The following is a 21,673-nucleotide window of genomic DNA, read 5'->3' on the forward strand; positions in this document are numbered from 1 at the left end:
AAGGCAATCTGGAGGCAGAATTCCCTCTTTTTCAGGGAACCTCAATCTTTTTTTCTCTTAAGACGTCCGAGGGTGAGGCCCACCCATGTCACGGAGAGTAATCTGTTTTATTCAAAGTCTACTGATTTAAATATTAATCTCATCTTAAAAATAACTTCACAGAGATATCTTGACAGGTGTTTGACCAAATATCTGGGCATCGCGGTCTGGCCAAGTGGACACATGAGATAGCCATCACACTGTGAGCCAGGAATCTAACTTTATCTTTTTCCTATTCTCTTTCTGAAAGTGGGGCCCACAAAGCCCTGATTCCCTCATATTCTCTTCTGTTATTCTGAGGGGCTAAAAGAAGGTATTAGATCAACTCCCTTCCCTCTCTTAGCCCATGCTTCCTTTCTCTAGATCCTGCAGATGTCTTTGCAGGCCCCTAGACCTCAAATGACAAATGGAGGAAAACAGTGGGTGTGACCTAGTGTACTCTTGTCTCCAAAGGCTGGGAGCTTGAGCCATAGCAGATAAAAGGCATCCAGATCCCCCATCTGGGTCCCTGGGTGGGGGGTCTTTGCTCATGATCGCTTCTCCTTAGATATCCTGGAGAGACAGCCACAAACTTGCGAAGTTTCTACTTGTCTTCACACTCCGGAAAGCCCTCTAACCCTTGCTTCTCCACTACAAAGCAGGATCCAAGAGTTCTAGAGCTTCCTAGCCAGGGCACTATGAGCACATGGAGCCCATGATGAAAAGTTCTGCCGAAAACATGACATTATTATTAATAAGCATTAGCCATTAAGTACTTTGAGAGCTTCAGATGAAAGTTTCACAAACAGGCCATGGTGTCATATAATAAGGATTATAAATTTCTTCGTGTTTCATATTTGTCTTGTGATCAAAGTAGAAACCTATATATACACTATTAATAAATTCAAATGCCCCTTTAAAGGTGATTCATTAGGTCAGAGTTTCCTTCAGACTCCACGATCACACTTAAGAGTCATACCCTGGTCTGTCTGCTCCAGAACCCCAGGCTTTTGTCCCCCTGGTTTGGCAGGAATCTGCACCTGAGGCCTGTCCTATCCCTGAGTGTGAAGGGTCGCCAGTGGGGCATCATCCCCTGCATTTTGGAGCGCGCTAAATACCAACTCCCATCACATGGAGACCAGAATGGACTCGGGGGCATTGGTAGCAGGCCAGGCTGCCAGTCTTCCGTCAAGCAACTCAGCCAACCTGCAACAAACACTGCCTGGCCTAGCTACTTAGAATTGAATAATTGGCACATGAATGCCTGCTGACTTGCATTTGGTGCCCCCATTTGAATTTTAATTCTTTCATTAGACCACAGAGCATCCTTTTTAAAGGCCCAGATCCTCACATGGTAATTAGAGTCTTCCTACAGCACCAAGAAGGCTAAATTATTCTTCCTGCCTTCATGAGCTGGTTACATTTAAACAAGGTGATACTTACTATCTGAAACAATTGGGAGAAAAGGGATAAGATGATTAAGGCTCAACTCCCTTTTCAGAAAGTGCAGATGACAAATCTAAAAATGCCTCCTGCTGTCTAGGAAACATGGATGTGCCTTCTCAGGGACTATAGGAAGCAAGCCTTGAAAAATTGGACTTCTGGCAGGTGCTTCCCATTGAATGAAGGCACTAACAGCCCCTGGAGGCTCTGTGAGGTTATAGCAGTGTGGTTTGTGCCATGAAAGAGTTCTGCTGCTGCTGCAATGCATTTATAAGCCCTTATTGAGACAGCAGGTGACTAGAAGGGAGAGGACTCCTGCTCAGTATTTTCTTTTTAAATTCTTTAGGAAGCTGGATTAGGCTACATGGAAATGTAATCGTGATTCTCCGCAGGCTGAGACTCAGTAACAAAGAGACAGAATAATGGGTTTTTATACAAGGCATTCATTCATTCATTTTTATTCATTTATTCCTTTGCTAAGTGCCAGGCTCTGGGTAGGATCCAGTCCCTGTCCTCAGTGAGCCGAAAATGTTTGTGCAGGAAGGGTAGTAGGAGTAGACAGCCGAATGCAGGGCAGATAGACAAGGAAATAGGTGATTAATACAGTGTGATAATTGCTAAAACAGCAGTAGGTATGAGTACCAGAACTCAGATGCAGAAGAATTTATTAAGAATGGTGAAGGGAAAGGGTAAGAAGGAAAGGAAAGTTTTGACAGAGGACGGGAAGCTTTAGCTGAGTCTTGAATGATGAACAGGAGTTTATCAGGCAGATCAAGAAATAGAAGAGAATGAAGAGCATTCTATTCAGAGACAGGACAATGCACAAAATAAAAGGGGCATAAAATAACATGGTATATGCTATGCCTATACGTTGGGATGTTTAGCCATTGGAAGCGTGGGGAAGAAGGCATTAAAAATGAGACTAGAGAGGTAGCCAGAGCCTGGATCTATAGGTGCCTTCCATACCATGGAATGTATCCTTGGGACAATGTGTCTAATAAGCTGTATCCTGGAACTTGGGGTCACTCAGCACAAATTATGGCTGCCTACATCTATCCTTTCATCAAAGTCTATGGAACAAGGAGCTCCCAAAAAAGTAAAAGGATATGGCACATCCATTACTTAGCCTGGTTAATATGCTAATAAAGTGTGGACAGGCACAGGCACAGGTCCAATGCCCTGCAGCAGCCACTAAGGACCTGCTTCCATATCACTATCCATTCATTAATTGGTATCCACCAGATATAATCATGAAGCCATCACATGGTAACTGTATCCAGCCTATCTTTCCACATTGTGTGTTCAACAACATCATAATAGACATGTCTTGCTGTCATCTGGATATTCTGTGGTCATTCCATATATCTGCTCAACCAGTCTAATTGCCTTAATCTAAAAAGGAAATTAGATTACTCTGGCATGACCTCTTTTACTGAAATGACACTGGCTTAGAGGGATTGCTGCTTAATTTGTAAGCACTCATAAGCCATTAGTAGAATAATCTTTTATGGAATTTTGCCGAGGACTGATGCCAAGGTATCTGTATTTGGTGGAGGGGGAGATGGAAAATTAATAGTATTTCCTGAAAATCACGGCATTTGTCCACCCTTATCCTCCAGCATGATTCCTATTGTCCATGAGTCCCTCAGATTATCAACAGCAGTTCTGTGATCTCAGCAGCAAATATCCCAGCAGCTTGTAATTTATTTAGGCCAAGAGACAGAAAGTCTTTCGAGACAGCTCTTACCCCCTATTTCTCCCTTCTCAGGGGCTTTCATCCCTTTAATCAGTTTGTCTCAGTCTTTTTGGTCAGAATATTCATGTCCTTGATGGAGAAGAAATAGCAAAATTGGAGTTACCCATTAATCTTTCTGATTCTTTCTTTTGTCTATCTCTTGAACAGCTGTTATGTGTTCTTGGTGAGTGTAAATTTTTTTCAAACATTGACTCGCTCAGAACATTAATTCTCATATTCCATATATTTTGTTTCAATATTTACCATTCCCCAACATCCAAAGTGCACAGGACAAGTGCTTCCAAAGAGACAATTAATGGCCCTTGAAAGCACACATTTGAACTCACTCTGAGTCACACGGGGGATTTAGTGCTTCAGGAATTCTCTCAGAGGTAATACATCATGAGGAAATCTGCAGGGGCAAGAGTCTTGCAAATCAGCCTTGACAGGAGAGAGCCTTGAACTCACCCACTTCTGTACAATTCCACTTCAATATGTCCCTTTTGCATTCCTTGAGTAAAATCTAGATTTAGGGTTGAGAAGACAGTTTATCTTTATGGACCTCAGTCTCTTAATTTATAAAATGAAGAATTCTGCTAAGATAACTTGTAAGGTTCTTTCCAACTAGAAAGTTCTACAGCCCCAGAAAACTGAAGGGAAGAAGCATTAAGATTCACAGAGGACCTGTGACAAAATAGGCATTGTGCTAGAATCACAACACTGGTGACCTCATTTAATGTAGACAACAATCTTATGAGCTGATCCCATCTGGCAGATAAGGAGATGAAGTTTACAGATATTACATATGCTGTTCGAAGTCACAGACCTATTAATCATAAGTAAGGTGCAGGGTAGGAAATCAAATATAAATCCATCTACATCATTGATTCTCAACTGGGAGTGATTTTATCCCCCTGGTAGACAAAAATGTCTGGAGTCATTTTTGCTGTCACACCTGGGGTATTGCTACTGGTATCCAGTGGGTAGAGGCCAGAGATGCTGCTAAACATTCTATAACACACAGGAGGGCCCCCCAGCAGCAAGGAATTATCTGGCCCGAAATGTCAATAGTTCTGAGGCTGAGAAACCCTAATCTGGGTAGGAGACCCAAGTGATATGCAGATAATCTAAATCACTTGTCAAATTCAGAAAATATTAATTAGTCATTGCTACACACAAAGTTTTCTGCTCCTATCACAGAAACAGAACAAACACATATTTCCAAAAGAGTTGTGACAATTGTCCCAGTCCAGGCATTTTGTACGGTATCCATAATATGTCCACATTTATGTAACAGAAAACAAAATTTTCAAAACTTTCCTCCCAAATCTTTAGGGAAAACTCATGGCCCTGGAAGACACACCATGCTTATCCCATGGTTTCACATACCCACTAACTTACTTACCACTCATAAACCATGAGTATGGGAGTCCCACCTTGAAAAGCATGACTTTAGGTAGTTATGGGATGTAGCTGGGTCTATTGGCAAAACAAGCCAACTTCATAAGTCCTTTAGCAGCAAAAATTACAGCTATGAATGTAAAAGTGTTATACAAGAGAGAGGAGAAAAATGAGTGGAATACAAGGAAAGATCTCTAAGTTATCTACTTTGGCCATCTTACTTTGGAGATAAGTAGGCCAAGGCCCAGAGAGGTTGAGTGGCTTGCCAGAAATACACAGAAAGTAAAGGTCAGGTCCAAAGCTCATACAACACTCAGCACTAATTAAAAAATTATTTCTCAAGAAAGTAAACAAATTAGCCGAGATGAGAACCCCTGGTCTCCTGATGCACAGCCAGGTGTTCTCTGCACAGCTGCTCTCGGCCTGTGTGGCAGGTCCTGCTGTTATTAATACATGCCAGCAGACACTCCTCCAGGTGATGAGTCATCTAAGCTAGCCATGGTGATCTCATTCCTGTTTGTCGGTAACTGATTTAGGGTAGGACCCATAACATAGCCATGGTCAGTGAGACCTAAAAAAGTGAGAGCCTTTATGGAAAGGAGGCCCTTTTTTTTTGCTGTCACACCCAATTTCCCACTTTGAAGGCAGTTTTGAGAGGAGGACACAACGCTCCAAGTTATCTAGGGCAGTCATTTTGTCAGCCTGAGGCCAAAAATCTAATACACTGTGGATGCAGAATAGAAAGATAGAAAAGCCTGGGTCTATGGTAACATGGAGCTACTTAACCAGACTTGGAAACTATCTCCTGTCTTCTTGGTAGACGACAGAACAAATAGGTATAAGATATAAAGCTCACCTAATTGGGGTTTTTATTGCGTGCATCTAAACACATGTTAACCAGTATAGCCTGGCTGACACCTAGTAGTGTAGTGATTTCAAGAGTATCTTCTTGCTCTGTTTAATCTTTAAAATTCAGTTCAGAAGTTACCTCTACTTCCCCATGAGAGAGTTAATCATTCTCCGCTTGCTGGGAGTGCAATAGTAGAAATCGGGTATGGGATATAAATTGGACTGGATAAACTATAAGGCTGTACACACAATGAGCTTCTCTAACATCAAGATAGTTTAGAGTAGTTATTAAAAGTATCCTATTTGGAGAGGGACTGCCAGAGTTCAAGTGGCTGCTCCAACCCTTACTAGCTGTGCAATCTTGGGTTTGTTCAGCTTCCGTTTCCTCAGTGGTAAAATTGGGATAATTTGTACAAGAAGGAAATGAAGTATCTGTGTAAAGCACTTAGGAGGGTGCCTGCCACAGATGCTTACTATATATTTGTAATAATTACCGTGCTGCCATATGAACCCTTCACTTTTAGGTAACTAGTTGTATTTAAAATGTAAAATACTAGGGAGGAATGGTAGATCAGCCAGAGATTTTAGTTGCAAACAAAACCACTTGACCTAGTTTAAGCAGAAAAGAGGTTTATTAAAAGCTATTAGAGACTCATAGACTGCTTGGGAGGGCTAGAGGTTATGCCTCCAGGCATAACTCCCAAATCAAACCACACAGCTGCCCCAGGGAGACATAACTGCCACATGGCTGGGCAGAGACACCAGCTCACCTCACGGATACAGCGTCTGAAGGGCATCTCTGACACCTCTGCCTCTGACACCTCCAGAAACTGCATGCACCTGTGACCAGCATCCCCAGGTTGGGTTTCATGGCACCCCTTCTTTGTGTCACTAGCCTCCACAATAACTCTAGTATCTCTTATTAATGGAGTTGGATTCCTGTGTCTGGGTCCCAGCTGCAAGGGAAGCTGGGATGTCAAGTTTCTGGCCTTTCTCTTGGGTTAGCATGGACCTAAACGATAGAGAATTCTCCAAACTGGATTAAGTATGTAAATTAAGAATGCCTACTCTTTTAAAGAATAAAATTAATTTAATCTTAATCTTAACGTTGTCGGGAAAAAGTAAGGGAGAGGGAGGTGTAAGCTGGGAGCTCCACTGTTACCCAGTCACCTGGGTAAGAAACCCCATTGCCACCTGTGTCCTCTTCTCTTCCCTTCCTCGTTAAGTCCTACCACTTTGACTCTTGACCCCGTCTGTTGTCTGATGCCTCTCTCCACCCCCTCCACCCTGGTTTAGGCACTTATCAGTTCTCACCTGGACTGTTGAAATAGTCACCTAACTGGCCACCTGCCTTTAGTTTGATTCCTCATATTGCTCCAAGAATGATGTTTGTGAAACCCAAGTCTAGTCATGTCACTCCCTACTTAAGGGGTTTGGTAGTCCCATTGTTCACACGATAGTATACAAAGCTCCTTGTGACCTGACCCTGCTGGCCTTTCCAGCTTCATCTCCTGCCACAACCTCTACACACCCCGGTGCAGAGGGCACGTACCCCCGTCACGAGGAGCCCAGCAGAATCCATCATGATGGTTTGTGTTCACACGGCTTTCCTTTTGTTCCTGGAGTACCTGCCCCATTTCTAGCTGCTGAAATCCTCCTCTCATTGATGGCCAACTTGAGTGCCATCCCCTCTTGAAAGCTTATCAAATTCCTCCAGAGACAGTTTAGGGTTCCTTCCTTCTACATTTCCATAGCATTTTGCATGTGCTGTAATGCCCATCTTGCTGAGTGCTTCTGGCTTGATTCCAAGGATATTTCCTCTCTGGGCCAGAGGCAGACTAGCATGTGGATCTGATGTCAGTGCTCACGAGATCTTACTGTCTGGCTGAAGGTTGGAATGATAACCAAACAGGTAGCAATTAGATTTGGTCTGACCTCCCTTCATAAACTATTCTGATTTTAAGACAGAGGCTTTTGAAATTTGACTTCCCAAACTACTTCTTTTATGCAAAAACACAAAAACCATAATTTTAACATTTTGGGAAAACTAGCATGTTGACTGATATTTTTAATATTTCCTGTGTCAGTAGTTTGATATGCACCCATTACTAAGACACAGCCTACCTAAGATGCCCCATGGAGTGCTTTGAGTTCTGAGAGTAAAAGCCTCCCCTGCAGGAGGGTGGGATCAGAATGATTAGAATTAAGATCGTGTTTGCCTTAATGCTGCTGCCTTAGTGCCCGGGACCCACACTGGATACTCGAGATCCACAGGAGCAGTGATGCTCGCTGGTTATGTTCTCAGATGTATCCTTAGTGCTTAGACTAGTGCCTGGTACATAGTAGGTCCTCAGTAAAGATTTGTTGCACGAGTGAACAAAAAAAGGGCTGCCATTCAAGACTGAGACTGTCTCATTGAACTCAACATAACTTTACATCCACTGAAATCCAGAGATAGGATTTCCAGGGCTAGAAGGAACTCAAGAAGAGTGACGAGGGTTGCTGTCGTGGTTCTGCTGGTGGGGGAAGGCCTGCCTGAGGAGGGCACATTCAGGCAGAGACATGAATGGTGGACGTGAGGGAGGAGGCACGAGTGTGTGGGGAAGCCTGTCCAGCTTCTCCCCGCCACATACGGACCCCACCCTGGCAGCTGAATTATTAAGATACAGAAGTGTGTCTTACTGTCACTTCCACAGCACTCCTTTGGAGGTTTGCTTTAATTTCTAATATAATTCAGGTATCGGGGAGATCAATGCTCCTCCAGGTAAGTTGGCCTCAAAATCCCTACTCAACGCCCTGTGGCAGTTCAAAGGCCTCCTGAGTCTCCATGGCTTTCCAGGGGCTCACAATATTTCAGATCCCTCCTGGATCTGTGTCTTATGTCCACACACCTGCAGTCTCCAAGTTGACCCAGGTGTACAAGACCCCTTCCACAAACTCCCCCTCCCTACAGGCACAAATGCACAAACCCACTCGCATAATGATCTGTGAATATTTCAGACATTCCTGAAGATTGAGGGACTCTTGGGGAGGAGGTTGAAGTGGATTGCCTTGCTTAAAAATGAACAAACAAACTTGACACTGAACATGTGGCCTGTCTATTTAAAATGTCTTCTGGCCACCCCACCCCCGGGGACTCTCCCCTGGACCTACACCCACAGGGTCCTTCACATCATCTCCTCCCAGACCCCCTTCCTCTCTTCTCCTTGTCCCACTCAGAGCAGTGCGCCCAGCATCTTTTGCTGCCTTGATTCCTGCTCTCGGGACCTCATATTCCACCGATTCTCAAGGCATGTCTACCAAAGTGTCATCCAGGAGCAAACTCATGGTGCCAGCTGTCTGATCCATTTTTTCACTTCATGACGTCTGGGAAGAGGGAATTATAATACTCGGTCTACTCTAGGGATAAACAGGAGCTCTGAGAAGGGCCCTAAGCCAGTCTTGGAGGAAGTCGGTGGAGAGGAAGGCTTTGCAGAGGAGGTGACATCTGGAGAGGGAGTGGGAGTTAGCAGGACAAGAAGGGAGATGGCACAACCCACAGAGCTTGGCAAGTTTAGCACTTGAGAGAGCAGAGCGTGCAGGTGGTGGGGGGAGGCTAGAGCGTGCAGGGCTGCCCTAGGCAACGCCAGCGCGTCAGCTCCAGGGTGGTCGTTGCATTCAGAAAGCAATGCAGAGCCGGAGAAGGATTTGAAGAGTAACACAAATAGATTTGCACTTTTTTCTCTTTCTAAAAATCACTGCGAGGACTCCCTTGCAGGTAAATAGATAGGAAGAGGGGTGAGAGCCTGTGGCAGAGTGCCATGGATTGGGGCAGGAGATGCACGTCCAGGGTGCTGGCTGTGGAGACGGAGAGGAGGGGACTGATCAGGGTGCTATGTCAGACGTAGACTGGACACCACCTGGGGATTGATGGGCAGGGGGAGGTGAGTCAAGAGGACACAATGAGGATGAGAGATTGAGGATTGCAACAACTTTTGCTGCTATATGGTGTGGCCATCTGCTGGGAGGCAGGGCACAGCGAGAACCACAGAGAGATTTGGGGCAGCTGATGCAGGGATTCCCTCTAGTCCTCCCGTGTCACCCATGGTGTCTTGATGGGCTCCTCCCTCTTCCTTGTCAGCTTCAGGAGGGACTGCCACCCCCTGAGCTCTGCACCAGCTGCAGCTGGGTGTCTTTTGAGCACTTCCTTTCCTGGCCGGTGGCTGGTGGCTTGTGGCCTCCCCACAGAGAGGGGGGACTGGAGCAGCTGGCGCTGCAGCCAGACGTGGAGGCAGCTGAGCAGAGCGTGGAGGGCACAGGAGGCTATGAGGAACTCTGAGCTGCTCCATGGCTATGTGACCCCAGGCAACTCAGTTACCTTCTCTGAGTCTTAGATTCTCTGGCTACGACTTGGTGATGAGGGAGAACACTTACTTCAGACGTGTGTTTTAGCTGTTTCACATAATACACATGGAAGTGATTCTTAAAGTGGGAAATCCTTTAAGAAGAGTGAAGGGAACTAGTATTTCTGGCTGGATGAGCTGAGGAAAGATCTGGGGGTCATAGATCTTCCCCCAGCTGCTCTCGGGGAAGATCTGAAGGTCGTAGAGATGGTATTTAGGAAAGTTTTGGTACATCTTAATTGACTCAGTCCCTTTGTAGTGAAAATAGGCCCTGAGAGTAGGAGAATGTACCGTTAGCACAATAATGTCAAGGTTCACATTTCACAACATGCAGGGTCAAAGTCATTTTAATCGGAGGAATTTCATGTAATACTGGGCTGTGTGATCTTCATCAGAAAATAATTCTTGTACAGACATTTGCCTTAAGATTAATCAGGAAGAGAGAGGGCTCCGTCATCACTGGCAGAGAGAAACCAAACTGGAATCCGGTTCTCACTGTCCCCCGTGCCAAGAGGCTCAGGGGAGAGTCTTTCCGAGATGAGCAACAGCTCATGCCGACAGTGTGCCAGAGACCAGGAGTCGGGACCACGTCCGTCTGGGTGTGGAGCCCAAGCCCTTCCTGCCACACCAGCAGGAGAGAGCCCTGGCGCCTTGGCCTTCTTCAGCCCGGTCGACTCTTGTTCCCCCTCCCCCTAGACTCTCTCCCTACCCCCAGACACACGCACGCGCGCACACACACACACACACACACACAAACACAAGCTGCTGCCACCACCACTGCCACTCACAACACCCAAGTTCCAACCCAATAGCTGAATGTGGCCTTCGACTCAGGAAATGTGACAATAGCAAGCAACTTCCCTGGCCCTGCCCAGCGCTGGCTCAGGAGAGGGGAGACCCTGCACGGCCCCTGCCGGAGGGGCTCCCAGTGTGCTGAGGAGACGCCCTAGAGGTATGTGACAGTGACCCACCCTCCAATACATCTCAGTTCTGGGCTTGTGGGACGCCCCCACACAGACCCAATGGCCCTCCCCACTCCATCCTGGGAAGTGGGTACCTGGGAAGAGGGAATGTTCCCAGGGTGTCTAGGGTGTCACTCCCGAAGAGCCCCGTGGGAGAGGGCATATGCCAGGAGCACTGAGGCCGTAGGAAGAAAAGGAGGCTCCCTGATTAGCTCCACTCTGTTGGGAGCATCGGGGTCCCCCATCTCCTGCCTGGCTGCCTGCCGTCCTGGGTGCTGGTTGGGTTTCAGGCACTGCAGACAGTGAGTGTGGCTGGAAGAAGGCTGGAGAGTGACCGCTAGTAACCCCAGCTGCACATGATGGTGGCCAGCTGCCAGGTGGCTCCCCGCCAAACCCTCCCAGCTGGCAACAGCGCTGCAGTCAGACAGGCCGTGGCTCCTGGGCCGTCCCGAGAGGATGGTAAGTCCAGAGCCTACACATGAAACACCCACCCAGAGACAAGCTCAGTCCAGGCAGGACTTCCTAAAGGCCCCTGGGTCTCAGGCCAGCTGGTGCATCTAGACTAGAAAAAACAGAACATGTGAAGCTTACTCACTGGCCCCCTCCCCAGCTCACAAAGCCGGTTCCCATCCATTGTGTCATTTCATCTGCCCAACAACCCTGAGGAGGGTTGGGATGACCTTGCCCCTGGCCACGATGCTCAGCCTCTCTGTGCCTCAGTTACCGACTTTGTAAAATGGGCAGAATAAGAGCACGTATTCTGCTCTCTAGCTGTGTGCCTTTGGACAATGTAGTTAACATAATTGTGCTTCAATTTTCTTACCAGTGAAATGGGGTTAAAAATAGAACCAACCTCATGGGATAGGTGGGAAAATTAAATAAGGTAAATCATCTAGAGCACTCAGAACAATGGCTGGCTACATAGAAAGTACTCAGTAAATGCTAGCAACTATTGTTATTTCTGTGGTTATTATTAATCTTGGGACTGTTATGAGGACCAACAAAATCACAGCAGTTGGCATTGATTGCACATTGACCATGTTTCTGGCACTGGGCTCAGTCTTTTATAGGAATTACCTTGTGGATAATATTGAGTATGTGCTAAGTACAGTACCTAACTCATAGAGAGCCCTCAATAAATGTAGCTACTATCATTATAATTCACCCTTTCCCCATTCTACAGAGGAGAAACAGCTCAGAGGTTTAATGACTTTCCCAAGACCACAAAATATTTAGACTTGAATCCAGGTCTTCTGGGACGGATCTCCATGATCCTACAACACTCACCTTCTCCTCTCTCCTCCTCTGGACTGGCCCTCAGCATTTGCTCCACAGTTAAAACTGGCTTTCCTGCAAGGGACGCATCTGTACGCAGAGCAGCGAGTGCCTGCTCTGCCTACAGCTGTTAAGTGGTCCTGCACTGGACAGGGCTGTGCTTGCCTCCTAATAATGGCTTTTCTCTTTGCGAGCCAGGAGCAAGGCTCCAGCAGGCACCGAGGGGTGCAAAGGAATGAGATGGGGTCATAGACATTCCCAGGAAGCAGACCTGACCTCCACTCCAGCTCTGCCTTCTACAAGAATGAGATGCAGTCACAGATGCCCACAGGCTCACAGCTGGCCCCAACTCCAGCCCCGCCCTTCTGCCCAAATGTTTCTCTGCTGTGACTCTGTGGTGGAACCCTCCCAGAAAAGAGATTCAATTCCTCCCTAAGTTGAGCAAACCCGGTCCACAACCAGCAGCAGCCAGCCAAGCGGTGATAGGTGTTAGCCTTCGTGTCACGTACCAAAGGCAATGTTCTGCTAAAGACCTCTGGACTGTGGTCATGTCACTTCCCCCTCTCCAGGCCACAGTTTCCTCATCTATAATGTTGAAATAATAAGACTCATCCAGTAGGATTGCTCTGAGGACCAGATAAGACAATAGGTGTCAGAGCATGGCACCTGGCACCAGTAACACAAGCAGGAAAGAAGTTAGCACATGGCACATACTCCACAAATGCTCACTGACAGCTGAAACCCAGCAGCCTGAGCACCAAGGTGGCTCACTGTAAGGTGAGCAAGAACACAGAGGGTGGAGAATATGAGGATGTGAGACCTAGACGCTCACTGAAGAAGAGAAGCATGTATCCAACGCAGGTGGCTCCAACTTGGAAAAGGACATTTTTTCAGAGACTTTGCAAAACCCCACTTACCACAGAAGGTGGAGAAGCTACATGTCAGAGGCACAAGAGAGTAGCTACCTCTAGATCAGACAATGAAAAACTCAACATTCTACTAGACATGCCAACTGTGGCACATCTGCTGCACACATAGCCCCCTCTACTCTATGGGAAGCTGTCTTTCTGCAGCCCCCAGCTCCCAGCAGCCATGCTCTGAACTCCACCATGCAGCCAGCTGACTTCCTCCAGCCACACAGGATTGGAAATTTGGAAACTACATTAAGCACTTGGCCCCAGGACAGGCAGAAGCTTATGATGTGGCCCAGGGAGAGATCTGCCCCGGTGGGGAAGACTGGGACAACCCAATTCTCCTCTTAGGAATTTATTATTTTCTTATTTATATTTTAATATAAATGTATGAGGTACAATTTCATTACATGCATAGGTTGCACAATGGCTTTTAGAGGAAATACAGATAGAACCGAGCACTTTACAGAAGCTTAAAAGACACGAGTTTGAGAGGACATGATTAGCAGTAAGCGAACCAAGTTAGAAATCAGCAAAAAGCATCAGGTAGAGAAAAGACGGAGTGTCAAGAAGAGAAGTGGACAGACACAGAGAAGCAGACCTAAGGGACAATTTGTGTGACATTTCTTAGGGAGCACTTTAGGGACAGTCCTTAAAGTCTGTTGCAGAGATCCTTGAGGGGCTGGTTCACCCTCCACCCCCAACACCATGAGTTTGGCCTTATTTTGCCTTCTCCTCTTGGACTTCCACAAGATCGTCTCCTTTTCCCCACAGACCTTTCTTGGCCAGCTTTGACCGAGTCTCTGCTCCTTGCAGCCAGAGGAACCCAATTCAGAGATTGAGGGTGAGGCCCACAGACAGATCATGCTTGACTGACTTGTTCTGTCCCGAGAACTCTTGCCCATGGCTTGTGCGATTGCTGATCGTGTTGCTCAGAGTTGCAAGGACCCTGTTTCACACAACTTACTTACAAGAGCTGAGCAAGGAATAAAATGGTTTGGAATGGAATAGGAACAACGAGAACAAATGTTTAACTTCCTCATCTGCATGGCACTATGATAAGTGTATAACACTCAATTTTTGCTGCAACCCTGTGAAGTAGGTATTATGCCCATTTTGAGGTGAAAAATGGAGTCCCCAAGAAAGTGATTTCTTGTATTTTTTTTTCCTTTCCCACTAGGAACTCTGAGATTCCACTGCAATTCTCTCTCTTTTTTTTTTTTTTTTTTTTGGTAAAGACAGGTTCTTGCTATGTTGCTCAGGCTGGTCTCAAACTCCTGGCCTCAGGCTATCCTCCCACCTAAGCCTCCCAAAGTGCTGGAATTACAGACATGAGACACCATACCCAGCCTACAACTCTCTTATTGAAGTCCCTGTTTGGATCCCAAGTTTTAATATGGAATAGAAAATATGGGGAACACCTCAGCAATATTCTTCTCTCTTTTAGTCTTTAGAGGCCCAGGAGGGAAAAACTATCAGTGAATTTGGCCTGATGAACCGCAACAGAGCTGAGAAGGTCCTCAGAGACTTTAGTGAGTACAGGAAATGACTACCCAGGGCCCTCTTGAAGCTTAGGCCTGAGAGGAATGATTTGAGGCTGAGACTACAAATCATACAAAGTGACTCAACTCAACAGAACGCTAATTCTCAGTGAGTTGTCACTCCATTCTGCATCCGATGAATAACTCTGTGACGTTCAGATGATTGTGACCCGATGCCTTGCCTGCCCACATATCATCAGTAGACGCAAGAATGAAACTGAGAAAAAAATCAAATAAATCTGCATTGTCTTAATGGAGATGAAATGACTCAATTTTCAGTGGTAACAGGAATATCTCCAATTTCACCCCATCTCATTTTTCTTCTCTTTGCCATGCTTAGCTACCTAACATTGAATCTTGTCATCTGCCTACAGCATCAACCTCCTTCCCAAATCAGTTCCCACTTCTGACAGGAGCAGGAGGCAGTATCAGTAGCCTTTGTGTCCCATCCCTTGATCTTATGATCTTAGGAACTAGTCATCCTCCCAGATCCAAGATCTGATGTCCTAGCCCTCGAAACCAATGGGCTCCCAAGATCCTACCAGCCAGAAACCTGCATGATTTAGGAATAATAATGCAGGCTCTGCAGTTAGAGAGACTTAGAGTTAAATTCTGCCTCTGCCACTTAACCTTGCATAGGGCCAGTGTATCAATTAGGACAGGATAGGATAATCAACAATGCTAAAAACTCAGCAACTTAAAATGAGATTTATTTCTCATCACAATGCTTGTTCAACATAGGTGAGTGGAGAGCAGTGCTCTGTCTAGTTACTCAAGGACCCAGGCTGAAGGAGGTTCCATCTTATGATGTCACCACCACAACACGTGGTCTCCAGGGATACTAAGATGGGGGAAAGAGGGCAGAAGGGTCAAGTTTGAGATTTTAGCCATCTTATCCCAGAATTGACATGGTGGCATTCTTATTTGGCTGGAACTCATCACACGGCCCTGCCAATTTGCAGGGGCCTGGGAATCATAGCCTTCCCTATTACCAGGGAGAACTAGACAGGACTGAATAATTTCACTACAGCCAGGCACACAGTATATAATTCTACTATGTAGTTACTTTCTTCCTTCAAGGATCTTGCAGGTCCAACAGACCAAAGATCCATTAAGCTGGGGAAGGCCCTGTAGATTGTGTAGCCACTCATCAGAAGACTCTATTTCCCCTTCTCTCTCAACCTCAGTGCCTCGATGCTCAGTTTGCCAGTCTGGGTTTATGCCACGGCCCTTCTTCCTGGTCAGTCTTGCCCTATTGTCCTTCCTCATTTTTTGGCCTCCACTTCCAAGCTTGAGCCCTGCCCCTTAGAAGAAGCCTGTAGGACTAGAGGCTTCATGTATTTTCCAGCTCTTTCCAGTTATCCTTGAGAGCAGTCAGTTTTTTTAGCAGTGGAGTCATCTTGGATCCTCAAGCTTCTTGGTGGCCAAAGGCCCAAACAATTCACAGTCATGATAAATTTACTGCTGATGATACAGTCACTTGGCTGTCCTAAGGAAGTGATTGGATATGTAGAAAAGGGTCATGTACAAAGATGCTTGGTGAAGCATTGTTTATAATAGCAAAACCTTGGGAATAACCTAAATGTCCAGCAAAGGGGAGTGTTTATACATACAAACCATCCACATGATGGATGTGTTGGTTCTGCCTGCCAAGTTCGTTAGGGTAAAAAGAAGAGGCAAAGCCAGATTTCTTATTGTGATGAAGTTAATTGGGAGCTTCCCTGGTGCTGTGGCTCACAGTGTGACCTACTCTCATTTTGTTTGTCTTGCACTTATACTTTCCCAAGTGGATATTATTGGCTCCTTTGGGGGCCATTCTGTAGGGAGCATCTCCGTTGGGCAGCCAGGGCCCAGCTCATGTGTAGTTGGACAGCTTCTGCCAGTGCCCAGCTGTGGTCAGGGGAGCACCAAGCTCTCCCCACTCCATAGAGAAGGTTGTCGTCATCTCTAATGAATCCCCCTCCAATCAGTCTAATTCGATGTAATATAGTATGTAGCCTTTGAAAGTGGTATTTACTACAAGTTTGTAAAGATATGGAGAAATATGTAGGAAATATTGTTAAGTTTTAAAATTTTATAAAATTGAATTTATTGTCTGACACATGCTGTAGTACAGATGAACCTTGAAGACATTATGCTAAGTGAAAAAATAAATCAATCAGAAAGGGCAAATATATGATTCCACTTATATGAGATACCTAGTGTAGTCAAATTCATAGAGGTAGAAAATAGAATGGTGGTTTCCAGGGGCTGTAGGTGGCGGAAAGGGGAAGTTATTATTTAATGGGTACAGAGTTTCAGTTTTGCAAGATGAATAAGGTTTCTGGAGATTGATGGTGGTGATGGTTGCATAACAATGTGAACGTACTTAATACCACTGAACTGTGCACTTAAAAATGGTTAAAGTGGTAAATTATTGTGTATATATTTTAACACAATTTAAAAAATTGAATCTATGGTATTATCTCAAATGTACAGATATGTGTGTGTGTGTGTGTGTGTGTGTGTGTGTGTGTGTGTACACATGGGGGTGGGGTAGTGTTCTGCCTTTTGTAGTCAAGGGAAGATGCTACAGTTTCTTCCCAATTGTTCTTCCTTCAGCTAGTGCAAGGCTCACCAAACTATGGTCCTCTGGCCAAATCCAGCTTCCCATCTGTTTTTGTAAATAAAGTTTTACTGGAACACTGCCGTACCCGTTCATCTACAGATTGTCTATGGCTGCTTTTGTGCCACAGTGGCAGTTGAGTAGTTGCAACAGAGACAATATAGTCCAGAAAGCCTAAAACATTTACTATCTGACCCTTTATAGAAAAAGTTTGCTATCTGACCCTTTATAGAAAAAGTTTGCTAACTTCTGCTTTAGTGCATTGAGAGCACACATGGAAACCGAAGAATGATTACAACTTTACTGTGGGTTCCAAGTTCTATATTTTTTTTTTTTTTAGACAGGGTCTCACTTTTTTAGGCTAGAGTGAGTGCCGTGGCGTCAGCCTAGCTCACAGCAACCTCAAACTCCTGGGCTCAAGTGATCCTTCTGCCTCAGCCTCCCGAGTAGCTGGGACTACAGGCATGTGCCACCATGCCCGGCTAGTTTTTTCTGTGTATTTTTAGTTGTCCGATTAATTTCTTTCTATTTTTAGTAGAGACGGGGGGTCTCACTCTTGCTCAGCTGGTTTCGAACTCCTGAGCTCAAACAATCTGCCCGCCTCGGCCTCCCAGAGTGCTAGGATTACAGGCGTGAGCCACCGCGCCCGGCCTCTATATTTTAAACCAAACAGAGTTCACAGGCCTGGGTATTCCAGAGTTGGTGTCTCTTTTCTATTCAATTGTTCTTCAACTTCTCAACAGGCTCAAAACCTTCATTCTAGACTTGCAAGAGCCACCATGGGGCTACCCCAGGCCCCACAGGAGAAGGAGACAAAAGGAAAAAGAGGGCCTTGTGGTGGGTCCGATTTGATCTCTTTCTGGAGTTGCATTGCCCAAGACCTTCCTAGGTTACCTGAAACTTGGAATGTACTAGAAAGGGGGGAGGGAGGATGATGTCACATTTGCAAACATAGACATATTTTTTAAAATCTGGAAGGATATGTACCAATTAATTTATTATGACATCTTTAAATTATGGAATTATGGATTTTTAAATTCTTCTCTATAATTTTTTGCTATTTTATGATTTGTTATAATGAGCATGCATTGCTTTTATAGTCAGAAAATAAAGTTATTTTACTGTTTTTAAAAATTATTGTTAAAAAAATAACAAGTTGAAACCCAGGAAGAATCACATGGGAGACGTTTCAGCAGAGTCAGAAATCTGGGTAACCCTTAGAAAATCTAAGTTGTTTTTTTGACCTGACCTCTTCTCAGAATGAGCTGAAATCTGACAAGCCAAATCTCTTCATGGCCTGTTCAGCCACATGACCATATATTACATTTGCCCAGGCACTCCTTGCTCTCCTGGGAACTTCTATGCCCTCTAGAACTTTAAAAGCAGACTTAGAGCTACCATATACTTTTTTTCCTCTCCATTTGGTCATAGGTTCCCTTTTCAAAGGCCACAGACATTAGTTCTGCAATGCAGTAAAGGTCAAACCTGGGTCAAGCTCTACCACCTAGCTGAGCTGGGATGAGTTATTAAACCTCTCGTCTAGAAAAGGGAAGTAATCCTGTTACCAGCCTCTGAGTGGAGGTTTTTTTCCCAAGTTTTTAGTGATTGGCAGGAAAAGAATTTCAGGACACACTGCATAAGCAAAGCAAGCAACAGCTTTTTTTATTGAAAGTGAAAGTACACTCTCAGAGGGCAAATGAGCAGCTGCCCTGGGAGGAAGTGGCTTTTGGTCTTTCGAAGTCTTATTAATTGAGGGGAGAAATAGTCAAGGCTAAGGGGTTGGCTTTTACTAAAAATTTAGATAGTAATTCTGAGAATTGGGTTCCCTCCCATTTTCATACTTTATTATGGTTGTCTTGGAACTGTCGTGTGATTTCAAGGGAGGAGAAATTTTAAAACCATAATTTAAATGATATTATAATTAGCCAATGTTCTTGTTAGGTGACAATAGCTGACAAGCCAAAGCCAGTTCTTGCCTGCGGTTATCAGCCTCTCTAGTTAGCTTCTGCTTGAGGGTTGTTTACTTTATCAGCTGCACCCAATCTTCAAGCCCCTACATCTGGTCTCAGCCCTGCCTCCTATCCTCCTACTCTAACAATCCTACCTTTGGAGGAAGAAGAGATTCCCTACTCTGCTGCCCACTTACCGCCTTCCTCTCCCAAGAGGACTAAATACTAATCTGAACTGTATACAGTGACAGGGTCTTTTTGTTAGTGGTGGGGACTCCAGGTTTGAAGCCTGCATGGACTTGTGATCCTCCACTGTAGCTCCTTCTTTCCTGGGGCGAGAGTGGTCAGAGGAGCAGGGCCTTCCCTGCTATGGAAGGAGGCACAGCAGACTTGCCCTCATTCTTTGATTTCCTGCCCAGTATCTGGTCAGAGAGTTATGGTATCCTAAAATTTGGGTTTGAATTTAGGAAGAGGAAAAAAAATACTTCAGAGGCCTTGCCTTGCCTATATCACAGGAATCTGAACTGCGGTTTTGGCATAAGCCTGGATATTTTCTTTATATTATAGAAGCAAGACATGCTTCTTACAAAATTTCAATGTCACCTTAATCCATTAAACTCCACCACTATGCCTTACAATACCTACCTTACAGAGATACAGAGAAGACTAAATGAAACTAAATGGGATATAGCAGCTAATATCCAGCTACATAGTAGAGGCTTAATATCAGGGAATTTTTCTTTCTCCTCTCTTCCTCCTTTTTCTCTTTCTCCTCCTCCTTCTTCATTCTGACCTTAGGGACCCTTCGTCTAATCACGATAGCATTTATAACATTGAATTATAAACACCTAATTTACTAGATTATGAGTGACTAGGGGGACTGAGCTATATTTTAATTATTCACCATTTAATTCCCAGAGCGAAGCACAGTGTCTGGTATATAGTAGCTACTCACTTGATATTTGATGACTTGAAAGAATGAGTAAATGAAAAATAATGACTCCTCACATGGATTGATTCTCTAGACCTTCTCCTCCCATAGTCCTTCCTGTCCCAACTAATAACACCTCAATCTTCCAGCTTCTCAGGTCAAGAATATAGTCAGCCTCTCTTTCTCTAACAATTCACATCCAACCATCAGCAGATCCAATTGGCTCAGGTTCTATCTAGAATTCAACCACTCCCCACCACTTTCACTGCTACCACACTGGCCAGAACCAACGTCTTCCCTAGAGTCTATTTTCAATATGACAGCGAAAGTGATCCCTTAAAAATATTGCTCAGGTCAGGTTACTTTTCTGCTCAAAACATTTTAATGGCTTCTCATTTCACGCAGAGGATAAACCAAAGTTCTTGCAGTCACTTTCAAGTCCTTTTTCATTTCTCCCTCTCTGGCTTCATCTCCTGCTTCTCCCTGACAAGCCTGCTCTGCCCCAGCCACGCTTGCCTTCTGATCCCTGCTCAAACACGCCAAATGCACTCTCTGCTCGGCCCTCTGCAATGCATGTTTCCTCTGCCCAGAAGGGTCTCCCCCAGATCTCAGCCTGTCTGGTCTTTTTCAGGCCTCTCACCTCAGACTCTCCAACCAGGGGGTTTAGATGGCAAGTAAGGTATCCTGGTACCAGAGCCAGTTCAAATCCTCCATCTAAAAACTCTTGGAAGGTCTGGCTCTTCACCTTTCCCTCAGTGCATAGCAACTCTGGCAAATGGTCCCATGGTGCCTTTGGGATGGACAGGTGAAACATTTACCGTATATACTTATGGTGGCGTTGAAGTGTTCTTCCCTGTTCTGTGGGTTCTGGCCTAATCTGGACACCAGGCGAGAGAGAACATTTCCCACTTGACAACTAGTGTGAGTCTTCTGCTCCCCAGCTCTTAATTGTTCTTTCTGGCTATGGAAATCAAACAACACCATAGACTCTGTTTATCTATCTTTCCCCTAGAAACGTAATGGTTTACTGGCCATACCCATGGATCTCTGCAGGCCAAGGCCCCTGGATGCTTCTCCTGCCTTGCTGTGTATTAAGGTTACTATTAATACATCTGCCTTGCCTCCAACGGTTAAGTGCTGCCACCTGGCCTCTGACATTCTGGAGTCCCATCATCCCAGCTGATTCTAGGGATCCCAGTCCATGGAAGCATGTCCCATTTTAACCTCAGGCCATGAAAGATCCCCACCATTCAGCTTTTCAACAATGCCAATGGACCCCTTGTAATACCTTAGTGTCCGCCTGGGTCCTGCTAGAGAACATAGTCAGCTGGCAGGTCTCACATAATAAATCCATTCTAACATGCCCACCTCCCTGGAACTTCTGTCCCCTTCCTCAATTCCTTGCCAAGGAATTTCCAGCTTCCCCATCTCCTTTGCTATATGCCATCTTCATTAAGGAGCTATACCAGTGGTGTAGAAGGACCAGCTCTAGGCATCCTTGCCAGAGCTAACTGCCAAGTCATGAGACAGTGCTCCCATATTCATAAATTCCACCCCCAAAAACCTTGATATTCCACCTCTCCTGATTCAACATTCCCCAAGATCCGTTCCATATGTGTTGCCCTGGCTCCGGTTAGCCAGCTCCTACAATTCTTTTGTACGTGCATTGTT

This window comes from Propithecus coquereli, unplaced genomic scaffold (assembly GCF_000956105.1).
Source record: "Propithecus coquereli isolate 6110/MARCELLA unplaced genomic scaffold, Pcoq_1.0 Scaffold130, whole genome shotgun sequence".
In the NCBI taxonomy this organism is placed as follows: Eukaryota; Metazoa; Chordata; class Mammalia; order Primates; family Indriidae; genus Propithecus; species Propithecus coquereli.